The sequence below is a fragment of the Tasmannia lanceolata genome, unplaced genomic scaffold (genome assembly GCF_043159265.1).
Source record: "Tasmannia lanceolata isolate RefF3 unplaced genomic scaffold, GAP_Taslan_0.1 ptg000012l, whole genome shotgun sequence".
Lineage (NCBI taxonomy): Eukaryota > Viridiplantae > Streptophyta > Magnoliopsida > Canellales > Winteraceae > Tasmannia > Tasmannia lanceolata.
In genome coordinates, this window is record NW_027518689.1 from 502,486 (window position 1) to 516,273 (window position 13,788).

The 13,788-nt window shown below is 38.5% G+C and overlaps 1 long non-coding RNA gene across 1 annotated transcript; it reads left to right on the forward strand.

Annotated features, from left to right (window-relative positions):
- The first annotated feature begins 9 nt into the window (after positions 1 to 9).
- On the forward strand, positions 10 to 1,229 carry LOC143887510 (uncharacterized). The gene is made up of 2 exons (XR_013254215.1): positions 10 to 707; positions 908 to 1,229. It is a non-coding gene; the product is annotated as an uncharacterized LOC143887510 (long non-coding RNA).
- Positions 1,230 to 13,788: the final 12,559 nt, after the last annotated feature.

The window sequence follows — 13,788 nt, forward strand, 5'->3', positions numbered from 1 at the left end:
CGGACAAGTATATGACCAAGACTCTTTTATCTGCAAATACCATTTCAACACCAGACTATATCTTTGTTACCATTGTCACTAATTTGAAGAAATTGTCCTTTCATAAACCAGGGAATGAAAAATGGACTACTTTAGAATCAATGGGGTCCTTAGGAAGATGTCATATATTATAAGGACAAATTCTATGCAATCACTAATTACAATGTTGTTGTAACTTTTGACTTAGCTTCCAATCATTTTCCCAAGTTTACAGTAATTACACCTTCATTACCAGAAGCAGGCAAGGGGTATCTAGTGGAATCTTCTGGGAGGTTGTTGAAGGTTTTAAGACATCACGAGTGGGATCCTGCTTTTGGCTACGTTGAATATGGACAGGAATTTGATTTTGTTCCAGAACGGCCTGTTTGGACAGTGGGGTTCGATGTTTTTGAATTGGAAGAAGAAACAAGAAAGTGGATCAAGACTGAAAGCATAGGTGATCAAATACTGTTCTTGGGATATAATAGCTCTCTCTCTCTCTCTCTCTCTCTCTCTCAGCTCTTGACTTTCCCCGGTGCAAGGGAAACTGCATCTAATTCACAGACGACTATGTGGATGCACCAGAATGGAATTATGATAATGGCGTCTTCAACTTGGAGGATAAGAGTTTAACACCTAAAACTCTTCGCATTGGGTTATGGAGCCCATTTGGGTCTCTCCACACTTTAGTAAGTGAATCTGATGCAGGAGCATCCCGTTAGAGTCTTCACATCAGGCTTGCATTTCTCTTTAGTTTAGGATTTTCTTGTTTCATTTGTGGTTAAATGCAAGTAGTTTCATTGTGTGTTCTTTTCTCCTTATTAAACATTTACTAATAGCCTAAGCGTAGGCATTGTTTCTTTTGTAATTGGCTACAGTTTTGATGCAGGGTAAGTTACAAACTTGTCTTGTATGAGATCTCAATCACGGGGAAGGTGTCCTTTCAATCACGAGCCTAATGGAACAAGGGAAAAACAACCCATCACTTCCTCTTTAATCTCCTAGAAGGGTCTGCTGCAATTGCCGCTTTGAACGTACCAATGTTAAATTTCTGCTACTGAATTGTGTTTAAAATTGCATATTGGAGATGAAATGGTAAATTCCTAAACATAAGGATGACCCATTCTTAGCTGTTCCGACCTTGTTATAAGTGTGGGCTCAATGGTTTCTGAACTTTTTAAAACAATAGTGGAACCAGGAATTCTCTTGCACTTTGAGCTTGGAAGCAAATTTTAAAACAAGCTAAACAAGGCAAAGGCAGGGTCGTGGCACTAGGATAGATAATGCTCAGCCATAGCAAAACATGATTCTGCATGTACAATGTAGCCCAACTGAATTCAAATAAATGATATCCCTTCTCAAAAGCACAAGCGATTGTTTCCTCTATTTTAATGGTTGGGCCCGTCTACCATCTACATTCCAGTGGGTACAAACCCGTAAAAAATTCCAATATGCCGTGAAAAAATGAATTTTACGGACACGTGAAGGGCATGTTCCGCCCTCCTCTGAGCCATCCAAGGACTCTCCTACCATCCTATGCCATAGCTCAAAACATAAATATGGCTTCAAGGTAGGAAATAGATCGTCCTAAACGTGTGATGAGAGTACCTTATTGGTGTGGTGTGTGACTTGCTACTCGTCCTTGTGAAAACATGTGTAATGTCCAAAACCCCAAATCTTAAAACCTAGAAAACAACAAATAACTACAACTAGACAGTCTCTGATAAGTAGAAAGAGCATCGATCAAGATTATAGAACGCGGAAGGAATTGTATAGATTCAATGCCTCCTATTCACATAACTAATCACCTGTCTAGCAATCCAATCAGCAACTCGATTTCCTTCTTGGAACATGTGTTGAGATATGAATCTATTGTTTTAGCTTTTAGTGAAAAAATCAACGGTAAGAAAAATATTGCTTTGGTAATCAGAGAGGGTTAGGCTGCATTTGGATTACTGGAAGGAATCTGAGTTAGCATCCTATTCTGATTGCAATTTCAATTCCCATGTAAATATAATAAAAAAATTAAATAAAAAATTTTGTATAAAAAAAAATTTAATAAAAATTTCATTCCCGTATCGGGTGGAATCAGGAGTGGTAAACAAATCCCAGCAATTTTTTATCTTTTTCATTACGCCATAGTGTCAATTCCGCCCCCTTGTATCTACTACAATATAGCGGGAGGAAATTTCTTTTCTTTTTATCTGAGATTTACACGTCAGCATTACTCTTTTACCATTAACCCCTATGCTGCTATCTAACATCTATATCTATGAGAAATTATTTGAGGGTAAAATCGTCAATATATTCCTGATATTTTACGTCTCTATTAGATGTCTATGCTTTTCTCACAATTTCTTTCTCTTATTCATACGAAAAGTACCAACAAGGGTACCTGTCTATAACAATTACGGAAAAAACTACCAAGAAGAGGTATAGACATATGACAATGAAGATAAAACTACTTGATATTTCGCATTTTGGACAACTTGCAAAATATTGACAGATTCCGGGCACCTGAAGAGGAACAACAATTATAGAAACCTCTATCGATTTGAGGGCTAGGATCAGCCTATGGAAATGATTTTACGGGCACAACCGATTGATGTTGTGTTCCATCACATAGACAGTTTGGATCAACCTATAACCCTCTATAGATCAGAGGGTTAGGATCAACCTATGAAAATTCTTTTTGGCGCACAACCTATTTAGGTAGTAGCCCATCTAATGGACGGTTTGGATCATCCTATGGTACGGGCCATACCGTACATTTTAATAAAGTGAGGAGTGCGATCATAAAAATACGGTGAGTAGTTGCATTATAAAATATGATAGTGAGGACATTAGCACTATATATAATTTGAAACCATCGCTGTTACTTGGATGTTCCCACGCTATTCAAGAAATACAAAATGATTTATGCCTTTGTTTGGATTGCCACAGTCAGGCAATGGAACCAGTATGTGATTCCGTGCCATTATCAAAATATGGTAGGGACTAGTGAGGGCATTGGAACTAGATATCTATCTATATATACTTCTTCTACCTCTATATAGCAGAAGAGAAAAGGTTTGCATTATTTGAATTTCTCCCAAAATTCTAAGAGAATTACACATCACTTTTTTTGACTTTTTTTAACAAAGGCACCCATTCAACCCACATATTTTCAATCCTACCCCCTCCTTTATGCTTTTTAACAGAGGCACCCATTAAAGCAACATAATTTCAATCCTACCCCCCTCCTTTATGCTTTTCTAATAAAAAAAAGGGAAAAATACACTTAGACCCCTGTGGTTTCTGACACATTCAACTTGACCCCAAAAGTTTAAAAAGTTACAAGTAGACCCCCTGTGGTTTCATTGGGTTTTTTAACTGATAGTGTGGGGGAAAAGACCAAAATGCCCTCGTCTTCCCCAACTGAAAATTAGGATTTTCATACTTGAAAACTAAAAATTGGGGTTTGATTCAAACCCTTGTTGATTTATCAACATAAACCCTCCATTTGGGAGTTTTATTTGTCTTGATTCACATCATTATAATGATTTGCACAAAAACCCTAATGTTTTAGGCTTTATATTTTGTTTTTATCAAAGTTTTTTTCTTGAAATGTTGGTTTCATGTAGCCATGGGGTGGGGTTCGATTGTTTGTAGTGGTGATGACGGCGGTGGCCCGAGATGGCGACGGCGGCAGTGGTCGAAGGTGGCAAGGAAGGCGGTGGCCAGAGGGGCGGCAGCGGCTGTGGAAAATGGTGTAACCCTAACCCTCTGCAAATGAGGGTATTTCTGTCCTCAAAATATTAACCATGGTTAGTTTTAGTCTTTCCGTTAGGCTAAACTGACGGACAGTTGACGAAGGGGGTGTACTTGTCACGTTTTGAAACCACATGACGTCTACTTGTAACTTTTTAAACTTTTGGGGTCAAGTTGAATGTGTCAGAAACCACAACCACAGGGGGTCTAAGTGTATTTTTCCCTAAAAAAAATGGACAAAGTCAATATAGTGAAGTTTTTTCTTTGCAAAAATGAAAAATACGGATTGGGTGCATATATTACATCATACTACAAATTTTTATGAACATATTACATAATATTACAAATTCAGGACACCTTTACAAATATTGACGAATTGCGGGCACCTTCAGAGGAACAACAATTATGGAAACCTCTATAGATTGGAGGGCTAGGATCAGCCTATGGAAATGATTTTATGGGCACAACCTATTTATGTTGTGTTCCATCACATGAACGGTTTGGATCAACCTATGATGTGGTCCATTTGTTGTCCCGTGCATCGCACGGGGTTTTTTTACTAGTACTATATAGGAGAAGAGATAAGGAAAGGATTTTTTGAATTATTTGAAAATTCTATGAGAATTACACATCACTTTTTTTTTACTTTTTTTAACAAAGTCACCCATTCAACCCACATATTTTCAATCCTACCCCCTCATCTATGCTTTTTAACAAAGGCACCCATTAAAGCCACATAATTTCAATCCTACCCCTCCTTTATGTTTTTTTAATAAAAAAATCTATAGGGTGCTCTTAACCATCCGATTTAAGAGGAACAACATATTATGAAAACCTCTATAGATTGGAGGGCTAGGATCAGCCTATGGAAATGATTTTTGGGGCACAACCTATTTATGTTGTGTTCCATCACATGGACGATTTGGATAAACCTATGATGTGGTCCGTACAGTTATTTGTCGGCCCGTGCATCGCACGAGATTTTTTACTAGTACTACATAGGAGAAGAGAAAAGGAAATGATTTTTTGAATTATTTGAAAATTCTATGAGAATTACACATCACTTTTTTTTTACTCTTTTTAACAAAGGCACCCATTCAACCCACATATTTTCAATCCTACCACATCCTTTATGCTTTTTTAACAAAGGCACCCATTAAAGCCACATAATTTCAATCCTACCCCCCTCCTTTATGCTTTCTTAATAAAAAATCTATAGGGTGATCTTAACCATTCGATTTAAGAGGAACAACATATTATGGAAACCTCTATAGATTGGAGGGCTAGGATCATCCTATGGAAATGATTTTTGGGGCACAACATATTTATGTTGTGTTCCATCACATGGACAGTTTGGATCAACCTATGATGTGGTCCGTACAGTTCTTTGTCGGCCCGTGCATCGCACAAGGTTTTTTACTAGTATATATATATGAGAAAACATTTCCTACACACTTTATATATATATGAGAGAACATTTCCTACGCACTTGTGTAGGTAAGTTACCTACACACTACCTTAAAATACAGTGGGGGCCCACATTGTTTGGGTGATCCAAACCATTCATTTGAATGGTCTTCACATAGATAGGGTGTCCACAAAAAATTAGATCCATAGGATCATCCCAACCCTACGATTTGTGGAGGTAAAATGGACGTGTATAAACCTTCACAAATTAGTCCATTTTTTGCCTCCATAGTTTGAACGGTTAGGATGATCCTATGGATCTGATTTTTTGTGGACACCCTATCTATGTGAGGACCATTCAAATGAATGGTTTGGATCACCCAAACAATGTGGACCCCCACTGTATTTTAAGGTAGTGTGTAGGTAACTTACCTACACAAGTGTGTAGGAAATGTTCTCTCTCTCTCTCTCTCTATATATATATATATATATATATATATATATATATATATATACGAGGAGTATGTTTGTGCGCTTGAGCGTTGGAACCAAATGGTGCGCTTGAGTGCATCATTCACATGGGTCCCACAATTTCTGTGAGGATCCAAACCATTCATTTGCAAGGCCCTATCATAGATAGGATGTGTACCAAAAATCAGCTCCATTGAATCATCCTAACCCCTCCAAAAGTGGAGGGCAAAAATGGGCAGATTTGTGGTTTGTCCATTTTGACCTCCACAAATGGATGGGTTAGGATGATCCTATGGAGCTGATTTTTTGTACACACCCTATCTATGTAAGGCCCTTTCTAGTGAATGCTTTGGATCATCCTAACAATGTGGGCCTCATTGGTTTGAGAGCTCAAGCTCACCATAAGGTTCCAACACTCAAGCTCACAATCCTTTTCCTCTCTCTCTGTCTCTCTCTCTCTCTCTCTCTCTCTCTCTATATATATATATATATATATATATATATATATATATATATATATGAGAGAGAGCGAGAGAGCATTTCCAAAAGATGGAGAAGAGAATAAACTAGTCAGACTCGGTGAGTAAGACCTAAGAGAAACTGGAAGTAGATGGTCCAACTGCTTGGTTGGTTATTTCCTTGGCAGGAGACCCTACTTACAAGCATTGAAAGACAATCTCTCTCGAAAGTGGAAGCTCGAAGGAGAACTCTAATTGTTCACCGTCGCCAATAGGTTTGTTTCTATTCAAATTTAGCTGCCTAGAAGATTGCAACCAAGTCCTAGAGGCTAATGACTACTCGTGGAACCATAATTTACGCTCTTGAAACCACTATGTAACCTCTCAGAACTACTAAATTGTGGTTCCGAGTCCTACGTAATGGTTTCAATATGTTAAAACACCAATTATATAGCCATGATCACTTTTACAACCACTAAAATACTATTACAATGTATCAACCACTACTTGGACTCTTGGAACCATAATTTACAGTCTTTGAACCACTATGTAACCTCTCAGAACTACTAAATTGTGGTTATGAGGCCTACATAATGGTTCCAATATCTTTAAAGCACCAATGATACAGTCATGATCACTTTTACAACCAGTAAAATACTATTACAATATACCAACCATTACTTGGACTCTTGGAACTATAATTTACACTCTTAGAACCACTATGTAACCTCTCGGAACCACTAAATTATGGTTTCGAGGCCTACGTAATGGTTCCAATATGTTTAAAACACCAATGATACAATAATCACCACTTTGGCAATCAATAAAGTAGTATTACAACGTACCAACCACTTTGGAACCATAATTTACACTCTTGGAATCACTATGTAACCTCTCGGAAGCACTAAATTGTGGTTCCGAGGCCCACGTAATGGTTCCAAGATGTTTAAAGCACCAATGATACAATCATGATCACTTTGACAACCAATAAAGTAGTATTACAATGTACCAACCACTTTGGAACCATAATTTACAATCTTGGAACCACTATTTAACCTCCTCGGAACCACTAAATTGTGGTTCCGAGGCCTAAGTATTGGTTCCAAGAGTCCAAGTATACATACGATGTCCATTCAGGCTTCTCTCTCTCTCTATATATATATATATATATATATATATATATATATATCTCTCTCTCTATATATAATTACTTTCATAAATAGTTTTCATAAATAAGAAATAAAGTCAAATAATCCTGTGATTTAATCATTTTGACTGACTGTTTTTACGTAGATGATAAGTAAAAAAGGATCCAATTACTTCGAAAGAATTGAACGACCTAGATCCGGAAGTGATCTTAGAAACCAATCGCGTTCCGGGAAAATATATATATATATATATATATATATATATATAGAGAGAGAGAGAGAGAGAGAGAGAGAGATAAACATGGTAATAACCAAACAAAGAGGCTGGTAGAGACTATGAAAATAAACCAAAGCACAAATAACATGAAAAAGAGATGTAAACCCTATTCAAGTAGATGAGCATAGACCTACTTGGAGCTATGTTTATCACCCAAGTTCAAATTTGTGACAAGTAATGTTGTTTTTTTTTCCAAAATACAATGGGATTAGAGTTTGCAAAGGATGACAATGGCTGCAATGGCTGTTTTTCACGTTGGATGGGTTGGAGAAGAAGAAAGAAAAAGGTGAAGTGGGTAGGTGAAAATAGCTTAGGGATTAGAGCCTAAAAAGATGGTGGAAGCTCGAAGGAGAACTCTAATTGTTCACCGTCGGCAATAGGTTTTTTTCTATTCAAATTCAGCTGCCCAGAAGATTGCAACCTAGTCCTCGAGGCTAATGACTACTCGTATGCCACTAATCCTTCGAAAATGGTTGAATGAAACCATTATATAAAAGTAATCTCTCACTTCAGTACCTGTTGTGATTCGGATGCCAGGTCTCCCATTACAGTTCTGGAGCTCAAAAGAAATTACAGTCAGGGATCTTATACTTAAAATATTCGGTGGCTTATTCTTATAAAAAAATGCCTCTTCCTGAAAAATACTTTGATGAGCCCAATAAAAAAGGCCTTTTCCTGAAAATCATCTCTATATTGGCTGATTTTGACGGCCTAGTAACATTATGGCCCAATTGTAGGCCCCACCCATAATGATACTAACCCATATAATGATACTAACTCACTGGTAACCTCTATAGATCTTGGGTTAGGACCATCCTACTGATATCATATACGAGATACAACAAATTTACTTCATGGCCTCACAAATGAGGAGATACCACAAATTTACCTCATGGCCTAACAAATGAGCAGTTGGAATCATCCTAGGAGGTCGGCCCCTTGCACATTTTGAAAAATACTAGACTTCATGCTCATGCACCATATAAAATCTCCCTCAAAGATACATTTTAAGCTCCACTTTTGGCTTGTTTATACCATGGTATAAGATTCCACCCAAAATAAAAATTAAAAGTTGATTTGGTAGGAACAGTGAATTGATTTAGCATTGAATGTTGATTGCTTATCTCACCTTCGTGCCCTCAAAAATCAATTCAAGATTTGTATATGTTATGGATAAATAAAGGGAAATAATATCAGGATAACCATGTTTTTATATGTCCGCTGATGCATATTGTCATTTAGTATTTAAAGAGCTGTCAAAAGGTTATTACAATTCCCAAAAAACCTCTTACTATATGGTGGCCAAACGTCCATCAACAAGGGCAGAGAGAAAAAAAAAAAAACTCTCATCATTGATTTTTTATCCAACATGAGCCCCCTTTTTTTACTTTTCACATGGATAAAAAATCAAGGTGGTTGATATTTTCCCTCTCCGCCTTTTACATATAAAGGGCTGCCACCATATAATTTCTCCTAGCCAACTAAAACAGAAAAGAGAAACTCGGTCTCTGCAATTATTAAAACATGATTGTGCTAATACCATTTCCCTAAATATAGTCAAGATTTTATTAATATCTATGTTTCTACTAATAATCCTTTAATAATGACGCTTTGGGTCATCATCAATCTGGGCCATTCATCATCAAACACACGGTGGGTACATGTCGTGCGGTTATGGAGTCCTCCTCAACAAATAACGGTCGTTCAAAAACAATGTTTATCCCATTGCATTGCATTTGTCAAGGTGCTATGGGCATATTAAGGCTTTGTTTTGGATTTTGAGATAAATTTTGGGCGCTAATATCCCCCCCGACGGCTGGCTAACGTATTCCCACCATTTGACCGGTCTCTCTCTCTCTCTCTCTCTCCACACACACAATAGGAACAATTGGTGGGCCCAACAAAAACCATTGGTGGAATGGTGGCCCCATCTTTGAACAACGTAGGCCCCGCTCATACCACACCATAGGATAATCGAAACAGTCCATTTGATGGGCCATAAACGTAAATAGGTTGCGTCCCAAAATAGTTTTCCATAGGCGGATCCTAGCCCTCCGATCTAAATAGAAACTACATCTTATGCAACATCTATAGATTGTAGGGTTGTGATCATCCTACGGAAATGATTTTTGGGGCACAACCTATTTACATTGTGGCCCATCAAATGGACGGCTCGGATCATCCTATGGTCTGAACGGTACACTTCATTTTCAAAAATATGGGTGGGGCCTAAATTGGTGCGAACCACAACATAGGATGATCCAAACCATGGACGGCTTGGATCATCCTATGTTGTGGACAGTACGCTTCAATTTGAAAAATATCGGTGGGGCCTACGATTGGGCCTTAATGTTAGTGTACGACCAACTCAATAGGATTATCCAGACCATGGACGGCTTGGATCATCCTATGTTGTGGATGGGCCTTAATGTTACTGTACGACCACAGGATGATCCAAACCATTCATTTGATGGGCCAACCCTTTTGGGGGGCACAACCCATTTACGTTATGGCCCATCAAATGGACGGCTCGGATCATCCTCTGGTCTGGACGGTATACTTCATTTTCAAAAATATGGGTGGGGCCTAAATTGGGCCTTAATGTTACTGTACGAACCACACCATAGGAGGATCCAAACCATGGACGGCTTGGATCATCCTATGTTGTGGACGGCACACTTCAATTTGAAAAACAATCAGTGGGGCCTACAATTAGGCCTTAATATTACCAACTCCATAGAATTATCCAAACCATGGACAGCTTGGATCGTCCTATGTTGTGGACGGGCCTTAATGTTACTTTACGACCAACTCCATAGAATGATCCAAACCATTCATTTGATGGGCCATAATGTAAATAGGTTGTGCCCCAAAAATTATTTCCATAGGATGATCACAACCCTACAATCTATAGAGGTTGTATAAGATTTAGTTTCTATTTAGATCGGAGGGCTAGGATCTGCCTATGGAAATGATATTTTGGGACGCTACCTATTTACGTCCCATCAAATGGACGGTTTGGATTATCCTACAGTGGTATGGGCGGGGCCTACGCTGTGTAAAGATGGGCCACCATTCCACCAACGGTTTCTGTTGGGCCCACCAACTGTTCCTGTTGTGTGTGTAGAGAGAGAGACCGGTCGAATGGTGGGAAAGAGAGAGAGAGAGAGTGTGAGTGTGGAGAGCGGAGAGAGAACGGTCAAATGGTGGGAAAGTGACATATTGGGATCTGAGACATTATGGGTCTGTTCTGTTGCGCTACTAGTGCGGGAAAGGAAAAAGAAATGAGTCAAATGACGGACACATGGAAAGGAAATGGAAAAGAATTGGCAAGGAAAAGAGTTTCTACGAGCGTTTTGTCGCCGGAAAAGTGGACAATCCCCCAAACTCTCCGGCGATAAAACCACCAAAATCCCACTCCAAAAACTTAGCATGAAAAAACAACAAAATCTGCCATGAAAAGAATGCCTAAATCACCTCCAAATCAAACATTAATCTGGAGATGGATGAAAAACCCATAATAAAACTCCCAACATTAACACATCAAGATGGAGATGGAAGAATAACCCAATAAAGCCCCCAACAGAGACATGCCATGAATCGAACCTTGAAACTGCCTAAAACAGGAACTAGAAGCCATGAAATTGGATTAGACAGAAACTAGAGGCCATGAAATTGGATTAAATAGAAACTAGAAGCCATGAAATTAGATTAATCAGGAACTAGAAGCCATGAATCGAAGCCATAAAATTGGATAAAACAGGGACTAGAAGCCGTGAATCGAAGTCATAAACTGATAGATTCATACATTGCAGAAACCCTAATATCTTCAATAAAAAGGCACTCATCTAAGAAACAGAAAGCTATTACACCCAAACCCAAGAATAAGTATATAGAGAGCAGCAATACACACTGGGCTACCCACGAATAAGGTATATGCTTACTAGTAAAAAATACAGAGAAAATAAGATGGTTAATACAGAAGCCGGTAGCCTCTTGAAAATCCCCCAACCCAAAGGAGAATTGATTAGGATTTTTATCCAAGGAAGAAGGTTTCAACTTTTCCAAGATTAGGGGCAAATTCTGGTTTTCTCTTGGAAGTGAATTTCACACTAAGTTTGCTGGTTATGACGAACAATTTGGGGTTTCAATACGTTGCCGCCTTACCATGTATCAAGTATGCAATATTAGAGAGAGAGAGAGAGAGAGAGAGAGAGAGAGAGAGAGATGAGGATGCCACAATAGGCAAAAGCAGAGGGAAGAGGTTAAAACCCTATTTCGATGAGAGGGGACGGCGGGCTCGATTTTAATTATTATTCCCGATAAAAGAATTCCTATGGATTTTCGGCTCTTTCCGTTGCTGAGAGGCGGAAAGGAAGGTGTAGAATTTTAGGTGACACATCATCTAAAACGGATTACACGTAGGATTGGAGATTTCACCACTTTAAACAAAAGAACGCCCGTTTAACACAAATTCCCTGGAAAGTTGAGTGTTTTCCATGTCCTTTCTTGGCCAAGTACGGCAACAGAACATAACTATGGGTTAACTTCTATCGCGTCCCATTACATGTGTGGGCCTCCTCGACGGTTGAAGCATTGGGTGACCTCTTTGGGCGGGTTTTGGAAACAAAAATGGAGGGTCTTTATAATCAATGTATGCGTTTCGTATCAGTCAAGATCTATGCCCCTCGTTGGAAAATCCCCCCCTTTGTGAAGCTCCAGATCTCCAACCACTGTTACATGGTCGGAGTCTCCATCCAGGGATCCAGTGACACCATGAATCAAGGGTTAGCATGATCCCATGAAGATGATTTCTTAGAAACACCTTATCTATGTTAGGTTTTATGGAATGAATGGTTTTGATGAGCCAAACAACATGGGTACCTACCCTATTTGTAGCAGCTAGCTCAGATAAGCTCTCTGAGGTCTCCCTCAGATACATTTATCTATATAAATATAATTATGTAACACATATCACTGATACGCTTCGGTTTCAGTTTTTCAGTTTTAGTATATGGTTCGGTGAGGATGGAAATGGAAACATTGTGGTCATTTAGTACCGGTTCCAATGGAAACTTAAAACCATGCTATTAACTCATAAGTCATAACATTAATTATATGTATTTTTATATACAACAGTGGTTGGAAGTTCATTATGCAGAGAGAGGGAGAGGGAGAGAGAGAGAGAGAGAGAGAGAGAGAGAGAGAGAGAGAGAGAATGGCAGACGCAACTCATCACTCCCCAATTCATAATAAGACGGTGATCGATGTGGGTCCATCATATTGACATGCTTTAATTTTTGGGAAATGATAAATGCGCCCCTTTTCATCACTTAAGACACCCAACTCCAGTGTACGTGGCAATCAAATCCGTTGAATCCTTCTGACGTGAAGTACATCAGCCCCTCTGCAGCCAATTGATACAGAGCTGCTGGGTGTCACTAGTGATGAAAAGGGGGCATCTATCCTTTCCCGTTTTAGCAATTAAAGAGATACATGGGGCCCTACATTAATCATTACGAATCATTAACAGATGGTAATGGTAAGCTTTTTCTATTTTAGCTACACTAGTTGATGCCCGTACTTAATTACAAGTATGGTACTAAGTGTCACTCTTGTATCTAAGCTTAGATTAGGTTTTTTCCTTGTGTTTGGTTGTTTTTTAAGCCCTAAAGTATTTTTGCATCTTGTTTTTCCCTTCATATTAATGAATCACATGTTCAAAAAAGAGAAAATCCAGTTTCAAAGATGCATCACTAAAGCTGTTGATCCCATCACCATCCTATCAAGATTGGGCCCTAGTTGCTCTGCAATTTTTGGAGGTGATGGAGATAATGGGGCCCAATCTGCATCTCATCGTTATCCAATCTTGTTGGGAAGGTGATGACACTTACCTACGGCAAACTTTTGTCTTCCACTTTTTATATCAGAACTCAACTCAACTAAGCCTTTGTCCCAAACTAGTTGGGGTTGGCATATCAGAACATACCTCTAAAAATATTAGCTCTAAATAACTAGTAAAAAATTATTATATACACACACACATACATGCGATTGATATGGGCACAGAAATGTTTTGATAATGAGACAAAGTCTCCTTGTCCTACACGATATAAGCAATTGCCAAAGACTGCTGAGAGCTTTTTGGGAAATTTAACCAGCTGGTTAAAGTAAATAAGAAAAGGTAATTTCATCTCACTATCAAAACATGCTTGCGCTGATATTAGTAACATATATATATATATATATATATATATAT